This window comes from Scatophagus argus, chromosome 14 (assembly GCF_020382885.2).
Source record: "Scatophagus argus isolate fScaArg1 chromosome 14, fScaArg1.pri, whole genome shotgun sequence".
NCBI classification, from domain to species: Eukaryota; Metazoa; Chordata; class Actinopteri; family Scatophagidae; genus Scatophagus; species Scatophagus argus.
The window spans coordinates 958449-971226 of record NC_058506.1 but is presented as its reverse complement, the minus strand read 5'-3'; the positions used below and the strand labels follow the sequence as shown (position 1 = coordinate 971226).

General features: G+C 42.4%; 1 non-coding gene across 1 annotated transcript; it reads right to left on the bottom strand.

Annotated features, from left to right (window-relative positions):
- Positions 1-785: 785 nt before the first annotated feature.
- On the bottom strand, positions 786-857 carry trnad-guc. Its single transcript has one exon. It is a non-coding gene; the product is annotated as a tRNA-Asp (tRNA).
- Between the last annotated feature and the right edge of the window lie 11921 nt (positions 858-12778).

Genomic DNA, 12778 nt, shown 5'->3' with positions numbered 1-12778 from the left:
TGAGGATGGACATCTTCCAGGTAGTCTTTTGGGAGTTGGACTGCGTCCAGTAAGGAGAGAATTCAATTCTTGTGGTTTATCTCTTTCCCTGTCGATGTAACCATTCCTCTGTTTTTCCATGGCTGGGCAAAGATGTGTAGTTGAAAATGCATATTGACTATCCGTAAATATAGTAGCTATCTTCCCTTTAGCTAGTTTGAATTCCTCTGTTAGTGCCTATGTTAATGCATAATTTTGGGTAATTTGTGCTTGTTGAGTGGTCAGGATGCTCCAGAAAACAAGCAGAAGCACAACACCACACGCTGCGTTGCAGGGAATAGCTACTGCTGTTGATGGTGAGAACAATGAATAATACTGTTTTGTTTAAGTCAGCTGCCTCAAAAACATATTTAACACAATACTGCTGTAACCTGGTTCCATTTTGTGAACCTGTTGATAGATTTTAGTTGCTGGTGGAATGAAAACAGGACATGTGGGCCACCAGAGCTCATTACGTGTGAATTGATAGGAAAGTGTTTGTTGATGAAAGAAAGATGAAAGTGACATATTTTGTCATTGGAGGGAACTCACTCCAACGAAATTTGTGCTCTGCATTTAACCCACCCAAGTGACGTGCACACACACAGCAAACCCGGGGCAGTGGGTGACCGCGTGCAGCGCCCGGGGAGCAGTGGTTAGGTACCTTGCTCAAGGGTACCTCAGCCATGGACACCGGTACGGGGAATCGAACCAGCGATCCACCGGTTACGGGTCCAACACCCTAACCACTGCCCACAAACTAAACTCTCCCCGTCAGGGAATCGAACCCCGGTCTTCCGCGTGACAGGCGGAGATACTGTCCACTATACTAACGAGGAAGGCTAATAAAGGATAATGCTTAATATGCCCTAAGGTTAGCCATGGTGTTCCACAAGGTTCTGTTCTTGATCCAATCCTATTCCCAATCTATATACTCCCACCAGGGCCGGTTCTAGGCAGGCATATATGAGGGGGCACTCAGAAATGTGCAGGGGGCAGCATGCGTACACATCATGCTCCAGCATTTTTTTCTCCTGTGCTTATAGTAACAGTGTTTTCTTCATTGAACTGGGTTGTTAGCTATGTGTCCAACCCCAGCCTGGAGAAGTGGACTGCACTTTGTCAGGCCTCTACCTCCAGACCTGTCCAACTTGGGTGTCCCACCTGAAGACATGCTTTGCCATGGTCGTGTGCGGTACCAGGCAAGATTAAATGATCTAAATGCTGTACCAAATGCACGCTTTGGGTAACTACCCAGTATTGGCTGAGATGGTGTATTGCCATTTAAGTCATTAGGTAGCTGAGCAGGCTGCTTTGGGGCAGCACTTGTTGGGGAAGGTACAGGAGAAGCAGTGCTTGCTGATGCTAAAGTAGTAGTTATGCTAGCTGCTGTCTCTGATGTACTAGCAGCAGCATCATTGCTACTACTATCAATACAGACAGGAGCAGCACTACACTTTTTAATAGCTCTGAAAAACAGATGCATTACACAGCATTAACTTTCTCTTTATGAGCTGCTGGAAGCTGGAGAGGAAAATAAGTAAGCTTGTAAAGACATTTTGAAACAAAACAGTGCAGAACTACAGCCTGGTGTGCCTGAGAAAACGTTGCTGCTTTTGCAGCATTCATCTACACTCGGAACTTTGAAAGATCTGGGTGGGAAATTCCGACTTCCGAGGTAAATGTCTTTCACTGCGCAACCTCGGAAAACATGACTGGCCGCAGTAAGTTGATGTTTGTTTGGATGTCTTTCGAGCATTTAAAAATACTTCTGGGTAAGTACATCAGCTACTTAAGGGAGAGAGGAAACGAGAAACGTCATATTCCGAGTGTAATTGAACGCAGCAAGTCCGTGGCCGTGCTGAAACCTGAAGACACACAGCGGAGGGACAGAGAGATGAGAGGAATCTGATACTGTATCGTGTCGTGTTTTTTGGTGGATTTTTCCACTATTGTAGATATTTTGTCAACTTGTAATATATTAGTTTTGTGAAGATATTAAAAAGGTTGTTTTTTTAACTTCTAAAATTTTGATACGAGGGGGCAAGACATATATTTGAGGGGGCGTTGCCGCCTCTTGCCCCTGTGTAGAGCCGGCCTCGACTCCCACTAGGCAATGTGATCACTGTTAAATTTTCACTGTTATGCTGATGACACCCAGTTGTATTTATCAACGAAGCCAGATGAAAGCAATCAGCTAAGACAACTGCAATCCTGTGTTGCAGATATTAAGTCCTGGATGACCCACATCTTCTATTGAACTCAGACAAAACTGAGGTTCTACTAGTTGGTCCAATGGACTAGCTCCTGCCTCTAGCACCATTGTAAAGAACCTGGGTGTTAGCTTTGATCAGGATTTGTCTTTCAACACTCACATAAAGCAAATCTCGAGGACTGCATACTTCCACCTTCGTAACATTGCAAAAATCAAGCATGTCCTTTCCTTAGATGCTGCTGAGAAGCTCATTCATGCTTTTGTTACCTCTAGGCTGGATTACTGTAACTCTCTTTTGTCAGGATACCCTAAAAAGTCCCTCAGGACTCTGCAGCTCATTCAGAACTCTGCAGCTTGTGTCCTGACTAAGACTAAGAGGTGTGACCACATTTCACCTGTTCTGGTCTCTCTACATTGGCTTCCAGTAAAATTTAGAGTAGAATTTAAGATCCTCCTCCTGACCTACAAAGCTGTGCATGGTCTGGCACCATCATATATCACTTATCTCATTGAACCATATCAACCCTCTAGGGTGCTGCGTTCCTTAGATTCAGACTTACTGGTAATACCACGAATCCCCAAATGTAAATATGGAGCCAGGGCCTTCAGTTATCAAGCTCTTCTTTTGTGGAACCAATTACCAGCCTCGGTTCAGGCAGCAGACACCCTGTCTATGTTTAAGAGTAGACTTAAACCCTCCTTTCTGACAAAGCCTATAGTTAGGACTGTTAGTTAGGACAAGACCAACCCCTTGTTATGCTGCTATAGGTTTAGATTGCTGGGGGAGATCCTTAGACACTGAGACACTGGATCCTGAGCCCTCTATGGCCCTGCCTATTGCACTGATAGTGCTGCTGGATCCAGAACAGTCTCTCTCTCTCTCTCTCTCTCTCTCTCTCTCTCTCTCCTTTTTCTCTCTATCTCCCCCTCTCCTGTCTCTCTCCATCTCCCTATCTCTCCCTCCCAGCCGGTCGCAGCAGAAGGCCGTCTACACTGAGTCTGGTTCTGCTCAAGGTTTTGGCCTGTTAAAAAGAAGTTTTTCCTTGCCACTGTTGCCAAATGCTTACTCATTGTGGGGTTTTGCCCTGGGACCTGTTTCTCTCTGATTCTCTTCTTTTTTTTTTGAATGTGTTGTTACCACACCTGTAAAGTCTCATGAGATAACTCTGTTATGAATTGGCACTTTAAATAAAATTGAATTGAACTGAATTAATATGCTGTTTAATAACTTCAACTCTAACTTTAAATATTCGTAGAGGAGGAGGAGTGGCAGCATTTTATCAGTCACATCTGCATATTAACCTGAAACCTGCTGCTAAATACAACTCATTTGAAATGCTTACTCTTAGCTTCTCACACTCAGACTGAAGAGCAAATAAACCGCTCTTATTTGCTGTGGTGTACCATTCCCCAGCACCTTATTCTGAGTTCTCAGATGAATTCCCTGACTTTCTATACTTAGCAATAAACTCAGACAAAATTATCATAGTGGAAGACTTTAACATTCATGTGGATATTGAAAATGACTGTCTAGCTTCCGCATTCAAATCACTGGTAGACTCAATTGGCTTCTCCCAGAGGATAAATAAACCCACTCATTCCTTTAATCATATCGTAGACCTGGTGCTAACCTATGGCATTGAGGCTAAATATCTTACAGTTTTCCCCCAAAATCCTGTCTTGTCTGACCAATACATTCAATCATTCAATTTTATTTATATAGCACCGTATAAAATCAAAATTGTCTCTAGATGCTTTACAAAGACCCAGAGCCTGAACCCCCGAGCAAGCAGAGAGTGGCAAGGAAAAACTCCCTTTTAACAGGAAGAAACCTTGAGCAGGACCCGGTTCGCAAGGGAGAACTATCCTGCTGATAGTCGGCTGGGTAAAGGGGAGGAAGAAGAGGTGGACAGGATAGAGAGGATGAAAGAGAGAGAGAGAGAAACATACATGCAATAAACATCATACATTACAAAGGACAAACATGACAGGTTGTTATAAATGGAATTCTGAAGACTATGTGTTGTATGTATTTGTTTTTTAGCTGATATGTTGTTTAAGTTAGTTTTAATAGCACTACATAGAAGAACAACATGGGCAGATGTTGACAGTAAACGTTGGGTTCATCAGAGGGACGGATGCAGGTCAAGAAGTGACTGTAACTATGCCTACCAGCCCTACACACTTTGTTTGAGGCTAACTATATGCTTTACTAAACAGAAAGGTTTTAAGTCTAGTCTTAAAAGTGGAGGTGGTGTCTGCCTGTCGACCCCGATTGGCAACTGGTTCCACAGTAGAGGTACCTGATAGCTAAAGGCTCATCCTCCCATTCTAATTTTATGAATTTTATTTTTTTTATGAAACTACAAGTAAACCTGCACTGTGCTCTATGGGGAATATATGGGACTATTAGATCCTGCAGGTATAGTGGAGCTAGTCCGTTTAGGGCCTTATATGTAAGCAGGAGAATTTTAAAGTCTATTCTGAATTTTACAGGAAGCCAGTGAAGAGAAGCTAAGATGGGGGAGAGATATGATCCCTTGCTGATTCCTAAAAATGAGTTGCAGTAGCCCAGCCTAGAAGTAACAAAAGCATGGATGAGCTTTTCAGCATTTTTTTTTTGTGAAGTTTATTGAACATAGATAAAAGAAAAAGAAAGAAAAGAAAAACAATGAAACAACAAGACTTAACACTTATTTATGTTCAAAAGGAGTGGGACGAAGCCAAAGTTTATTCAATCTCACTCCTTCTCCCTATTTACTTCAACATACTATAATAAGTTATATACATACACGCACATACATAAACACATATACATACACCCATATACACATCCACATATATACACATACATACATCAATACACATACGTTCATCATATAATAATGTGTAATTTATAAGCATATGCATACATACATAGATACACGCACACACATACACACAAATACACACACTACTCACAATATGTTAGGGATATTGTTATTTACATGAGTGCTTTTCCTATTTGATCTGAATTTTAATGAAATAAGTAAAGGTTCCCTTTGATATTACTAATAATGAATGAGAAGAAACACCATTTTCATTACTTTAATATTTATTACCCCAAAAATTTAGACAGTAACAAGGATATCCTCAAATAACAAAAATTGACAGTGTCAGTAGAAGAAGAAGAAGAAGAAGAATCAGCTTTATTGACAGCATATATATTTTTACATACACACACTGAATTTGTCTTCTGCATTTGACCCATCCTTAGTTGAACACACACATGATGTCTTGGCACTGACACTTGCAACGTGACTGCACCTGCCACATTGAAAAGGGTTGTCTTTTATTGACCCCAATATGTAAGGCATACTGTACACAGTGAGACCATTACATGGAAAACTATCACCCCAATACAATTGCCTCCTTATCCCAAAAATTTCTGAAGTGAAACAAACACCGTATGTATGACATCCACTGAGTCTCTCATAATATCCCTAACTTATTGCGAGTAGTGTATATATATGTATATATATATATAGACATACAGACACACATGCACATACATACCAAAATACACAGAAGAAATAAATAGACATATACATAAGAATATTTCTTGTGAACACCTCACTCCACATACAGAAACACAAAAACTTTTTAATGTTGTACCCATAACCAGTATTATGAATTATTCTTATGGCTCTTTTCTGCAGTATGGAGGGTGATTGTATTGTACATTTGTAAATATTGCCCCAAACCACTGCACAGTAATATAAATATGGTAAAATCATTGAGCAGTAGAGAATGTGGAGTGAGATGTGTTTTACTTTACTCAGAACCAAAATGCTCCTTGACAGTTTGCTTTGTACATGTTTTATGTGAGACTTCCAGTTTATTTTGTCATCCATTATAACCCCAAGGAACTTGTTATTATGTACTCTTTTGATATCCACCCCATCTACTTGCATTCATACTTGTGTATTTTCGTTGCAGTTACTGAACAACATGGATTTGGTTTTACCTAGGTTTAATGATAATTTGTTCCTGTCAAACCACCTTTTCAGTTTGCACTTTTCAATAGTGACCCTCCCCAGTAGTTCTTGTAAACCCCCCCCAGAAAAAAAATACTGGTGTCATCTGCAAATAATACTAGGTTTAAAACTTTTGGCACTTTACATATGTCATTTATAGAAAGTAGAAACAGTTTCAGACCTAATATTGACCCCTGAGGGACACCACAAACAATGTCTAAGCATGATGAAGAATATTCCCCCAACTTCACAAATTGTTTTCTGTTGCTAAAATAACTTCTCACCCACTGCAAAATTAAACCCCTGATCCCATACTGTTCAAGTTTATTGATTAATATCTTATGATTGATTGTATCAAATGCTTTTTTAAGGTCTATGAGTATTCCTACTGAATGCAGTTTTTGATCTAAAGCGTTAGTGATCTCCTCAATTGATTCTATCAACGCCAGTGATGTTGAACTATTGGCTCTAAAGCCATATTGACTATCGGAAAGTAATTTATGTTTTTTTATGAGTTTGTCTAATATGTTATTGAATAATTTTTTTTTCTTTTTGAAAAACTGTGGGAGTACTGAAACAGGCCTGTAATTTGTGAAATAGTGTCTATCCCCAGTTTTGTACAGCAGCACAACTTTAGCTTTTTTTTCTCATTTTGTTTGGAAATTTACCAGTTTGGAATGATAAATTGCAGATGTATGTTAATGGTTTTGAAATCCCCTCAGTGACCTTTTTAATAACTTTCATATCAATTTCATTTGAATCAGTAGTTACTTTGTTTATACATTTATTTACAATATCTTTTATTTCTTTTTCTTCCACTGCTGTGAGGAACATTGAACTGGGATTTCTTGTCTCTTGTCATTCCAATCCTCAGATAACAATGAATCAGGAATTTTTCCAGCCAAGTATGGTTCAACATTTACCAAAAATTATTAAAGCTGTTGACCACATCATCCATATTGTCCTTTTTAATATTGCTACTAATAAAATATTGTGGGCCGAGGCCTCGGCCTCGAGGAAATTCTGGCAAACCATCCGGCGCCTCAGGAGGGGGAAGCAGTGCCCTGCTAATACTGTTTACAGTGGAAGTGGGGAGCTGCTGACTTCGACTGGGGATATTGTCGGAAGGTGGAAGGAATACTTCGAGGACCTCCTCAATCCTGCTGACGTGTCTTCCGTTATGGAAGCAGAGGCTGAGGACCTTGAGGCGGGTCCATACATTGCCCAAGCTGAAGTCACTGAGGTAGTTGGGAAGCTCCTCGGTGGCAGAGCTCCGGGTGTGGATGAGATTCGTCCTGGGTACCTTAAGGCTCTGGATGTTGTGGGGCTGTCTTGGTTGACACGACTCTGCAGCATCGCATGGCAGTCAGGGACAGTGCCCTTGGACTGGCAGACTGGGGTGGTGGTCCCTCTTTTTAAGAAGGGGGACCGGAGGGTGTGCTCCAATTACAGAGGGATCACACTCCTCAGCCTCCCCGGGAAAGTCTATGCCAGGGTACTGGAGAGGAGAATCCGGCCGATAGTCGAACCTCGGATCCAAGAGGAACAATGCGGTTTTCGTCCTGGTCGTGGAACACTGGACAAGCTCTATACCCTCCGCAGGGTGCTTGAGGGTTCATGGGAGTTTGCCCAACCGGTCCACATGTGTTTTGTGGACTTGGAGAAGGCATTCGACCGTGTTCCCCGTGGCATCCTGTGGGAGGTGCTCTGGGAGTATGGGGTCCGGGGTCCTTTGCTAAGGGCTGTGCGGTCTCTGTACTCTCGGAGCAGGAGCTTGGTCCGCATTGCCGGCAGTAAGTCGGACCTGTTCCCAGTGCATGCTGGCCTCCGGCAGGGCTGCCCTTTGTCACCGGTCCTGTTCATTATTTTTATGGACAGGATTTCTAGGCGCAGCCAGGGGCCGGAGGGTGTCTGGTTTGGGAACCACAGGATTTCATCTCTGCTTTTTGCGGATGATGTTGTCCTGTTGGCTTCTTCAGGCCAGGACCTTCAGCGTGCGCTGGGGAGGTTCGCAGCCGAGTGCGAAGCAGCTGGGATGAGAATCAGCACCTCTAAATCCGAGGCCATGGTTCTCGACCGGAAAAAGGTGGTCTGTCCCCTTCAGGTTGGAGGAGAGTTCCTGCCTCAAGTGGAGGAGTTTAAGTATCTCGGGGTCTTGTTCACGAGTGAGGGAAGATGGGAGCGTGAGATTGACAGGCGGATTGGTCAAGTCAAGTCAAGTCAACTTTATTTGTATAGCCCATTTTTACAAGCAGTTTGTCTCAAAGGGCTTAACATAACATCAGCAACATCCTCTGCCCTTCGACCCTCACATCGACTAAGGAAAAACTCCCAGAAAAACCTTTAACAGGAAAAAATGGAAGAAACCTCAGGGTGAGCAACAGAGGAGGGATCCCTCACCCAGGACGGGCAGACGTGCAATGGATGTTGTACAGGCAGGAAAGCAATTTGCAACATGAGAAATGACATTACTGAAAAGATAAGCAAAACAAAATCTCAACTGTTTAGTTTCACTTTTTGCTACCACCTCAATATGATTTTAACATTTCACAGGTTATAAGAAAATTATAGTAATGAAAATTATAATGAACTGCTGTAACATTCATGTATTCTTTTTTTTTTTTTTTTTTTTATGTGATGTTGAGAATCACTATCCTATCAGTTCGATTTCGGCCCGTAGGGAGAACCACCCCGCCCATAGTCGGTACATAGAGGAATGACAGGCAGATGTCAACAATACACACTGGGTTGGTCATAGGGCCAGCTACAGTTCAACTTGAAGATCTGGATGGAGAGATACCTGCAGAAAGATACAGAGAGAGAGAGAGAGAGAGAGAGAGGGAGGGAGGGAGAGACACAAGACTACGAGGAGCACTGGACACACAGTTAGTGACATAAAATAATGAACTGCATGTTAATCTGACGAGGGGAGAGGATAGAAGAGGAGAAGGAGGAGGGGAAACTGCTTGGTGGATCATGTTTGTGTCCCCCGGCAGCATAGGCCTATAGCAGCTTAGCTATGATAGAGATTTAAAGATTAACAGTTAGTCAGACCTATTCTACCTGTGGCTATCTCAAGGAAATTCAATCGAATGCAACTGGACTTAGTTATTTGTCTTTGAAGACGTTTCACCTCTCATCCAAGAGGCTTCATCAGTTCATGCTCGCTTGACTAGGCTGGGACTAGTCCAACTAGCTGGTGTGGAGACCCAGGTATTTAACCTCTGTGGAGGCATTCACATGACCAGTGGTGTCATAAGCTCGTTTAGTGTTCCATTGTGACAAACGACAGTCGTTGAGACAGTCGTTGGGGATGGTAAAGTTGGTTTCGACTTCGTTACTGCTCTGTTGTGTTGTAACGACAGTCGTTAGAGTCACATGGGGTCCTTTGTGAATGCCAGTTTTCCTTAGAGGCTAAGTTGTGGAATCTCCTGGGAAGAGATGAAAGGGCAGCATTGTAAATTGGAGATAGGTGGTGTCGCAGACCTCCTCCTCTGTTGAGAGATGGTTTTTCTAATTTCACATAGATGGCTTCTTTTACTCCTCTTTCAAACCATCTATCCTCTCTGTCCAAGATGTGGACATTGTTGTCCTCAAAGGAGTGAGCTTTCTCCTTCAGGTGTAGGTATACAGCAGAATCTAGGCCTGAGGAGTTGGGCCTCCTGTGCTGATACATGCGCTTGTGTAGTGGTTGTTTAGTTTCACCAATGTAGAGGTCTTTGCATTCCTCATTGCATTGGCAAAAGAAGCCATCTATGTGAAATTAGAAAAACCATCTCTCAACAGAGGAGGAGGTCTGCGACACCACCTATCTCCAATTTACAATGCTGCCCTTTCATCTCTTCCCAGGATATTCCACAACTTAGCCTCTAAGGAAAACTGGCATTCACAAAGGACCCCATGTGACTCTAACGACTGTCGTTACAACACAACAGAGCAGTAACGAAGTCGAAACCAACTTTACCATCCCCAACGACTGTCTCAACGACTGTCGTTTGTCACAATGGAACACTAAACGAGCTTATGACACCACTGGTCATGTGAATGCCTCCACAGAGGTTAAATACCTGGGTCTCCACACCAGCTAGTTGGACTAGTCCCAGCCTAGTCAAGCGAGCATGAACTGATGAAGCCTCTTGGATGAGAGGTGAAACGTCTTCAAAGACAAATAACTAAGTCCAGTTGCATTCGATTGAATTTCCTTGAGATAACCATGACCTGGATGAATGAGAATATTCACAGGCTACCTGTGGCTATATATCATGAGGTGAGTGAAACTATGCCTACCAGCCCTACACACTTTATTTGGTGCTAACTATATGCTTTACTAAACAGAAAGGTTTTAAGTTTAGTCTTAAAAGTGGAGGTGGTGTCTGCCTGTCGAACCCAGATTGGCAACTGGTTCCACAGCAGGGGTGCCTGATAGCTAAAGGCTCGTCCTCCCGTTCTACTTTTATAAATTCTGGGAACTGTAAGTAAACCTGCACTCTGTGATCTGAGTGATCTATTGGGAATATATGGGACTATTAGATCCTGCAGGTATGATGGGGCTAGTCCATTTAGGGCCTTATATGTAAGTAGGAGAATTTTAAAGTCTATTCTGAATTTTACCGGAAGCCAGTGAAGAGAAGCTAAGATGGGGGAGATATGATCCCTTTTACTGATTCCTGTTAAAACTCTAGCTGCTGCATTTTGGATCAGCTGCAGGTTATTAATAGAATAATTTGGACATCCTGACAATAGTGAGTTGCAGTAGTCCAGCCTAGAAGTAACAAAAGCATGAACAAGTTTTTCAGCATCACTCTGAGAGAGGACGCTCCTAATCTTAGCGATATTACGGAGGTGAAAGAAGGCGGTCTTAGAGGTCTGTTTAATGTGATGAATAAATGACACGTCTTGATCAAAGATAACGCCGAGGTTCCTTGCAGTCGTACTGGAGGCCAAAGTAATGCCGTCCAGAGAGAGAATATTATCAGCTATTCTATTTCTAAGGTGTTTGGGGCCTAGAACAATGATCTCAGTTTTGTCTGAGTTTAATAATAAAAAATTGGAGGTCATCCAGTCCTTTATGTCCTTAAGACATGCCTGGAGTCTGGCTGACGGCTCTGTTTCTTCAGGCTTTAAGGATAAGTACAGCTGAGTGTCATCAGCATAACAATGAAAGTTTATGCCATGTTTCTGAATAATATTTCCTAGAGGGAGCATGTATAAGGTGAACAGGATCGGCCCAAGCACTGAACCTTGTGGAACACCGAGGCTAACCCTTATATATGAAGAGGAAACATTATTAACTTGAGCAAAGTGAAATCTATCTGTTAAATATGATTTGAACCAGCGTAGTGCAGTCCCTGTGATCCTAGTCTCATGTTCTAATCTGTGTAATAAAATGCTGTGATCTACAGTGTCGAAAGCAGCACTGAGATCTAGCAAAACAAGTATGGAGACAAGCCCCCGGTCTGATGCCATGAGGAGGTCATTTGTGACTTTAACCAGTGCTGTTTCTGTGCTGTGATGGGCTCTAAAACCAGACTGAAACATCTGAAAGAGACTGTTCCTGTGTAGGTGATCAATCAACTGATTTGCAACCACTCTTTCGAGTATTTTAGATAAGAACGGGAGGTTGGATATCGGCCTATAGTTTGCTAAGATGTCTGGGTCAAGTGAAGGTTTTTTAAGTAAAGGTCTAATAACAGCGGTTTTAAACGCCTGTGGTACATAACCTGTTGTTAAGGATAAGTTTATCTGATCTAAGAGGGAAACGCCAATCAAGGGAAAGACGTCCTTGAGGAGCTTAGTTGGGATGGGGTCTAAGAGACATGTAGTTGGGTTAGATTTGTTAATGCTGGAGGTCAGCTCGGGGAGGTCTATGGGCAGGAACCTGTCCAGGGATGGAGTAGGATTAAAAGAGGTTTCTAGAGATGGCACTATATTGGCTATTCTGGGAAGATCTTTATTGATTTTTTCTCTAATGTTATTGATTTTATTGGTGAAGAAACTCATGAAGTCTTCACTGCTAAGAGCTGCAGGAATACAAGGTTCAACAGAGCTGTGACTCTTGGTCAGCCTGGCTACAGTGTTAAAGAGAAAACGTGGGTTGTTCTTGTTTTTCTCTATTAATGTTGAATAATAGGCAGTTCTGGCTTCACGAAGGGCCTTTTTGTATGTCAATAGACTGTCTTTCCAGGCTCTCTGGGATTCAGCTGATTTGGTGGAGTACCACTTCCTCTCCATCCGTCTTGATGTTTGTTTAAGTTTTCGTAAATTTGAATTATACCAAGGAGCTAGCCTCCTATGATTTCTAACCTTCTTTCTCAGTGGGGCAACCATATCTAAAACTGTGTGCAACGTGGCTGCAGTGTTGTTGACAAAGGAATCAAGTACTGCAGGAGTAACGTTTAAATCGGTACGGTCTGTTGTACTGGTACATGGAGCTGAGGGGAGCTGTGATGGGATTGCATCCCTAAATCTGTCTACACTATCTTCAGAGAGGCATCTGGTGTAATAGACCTTTTTGTTGTGTGCTGTAAAG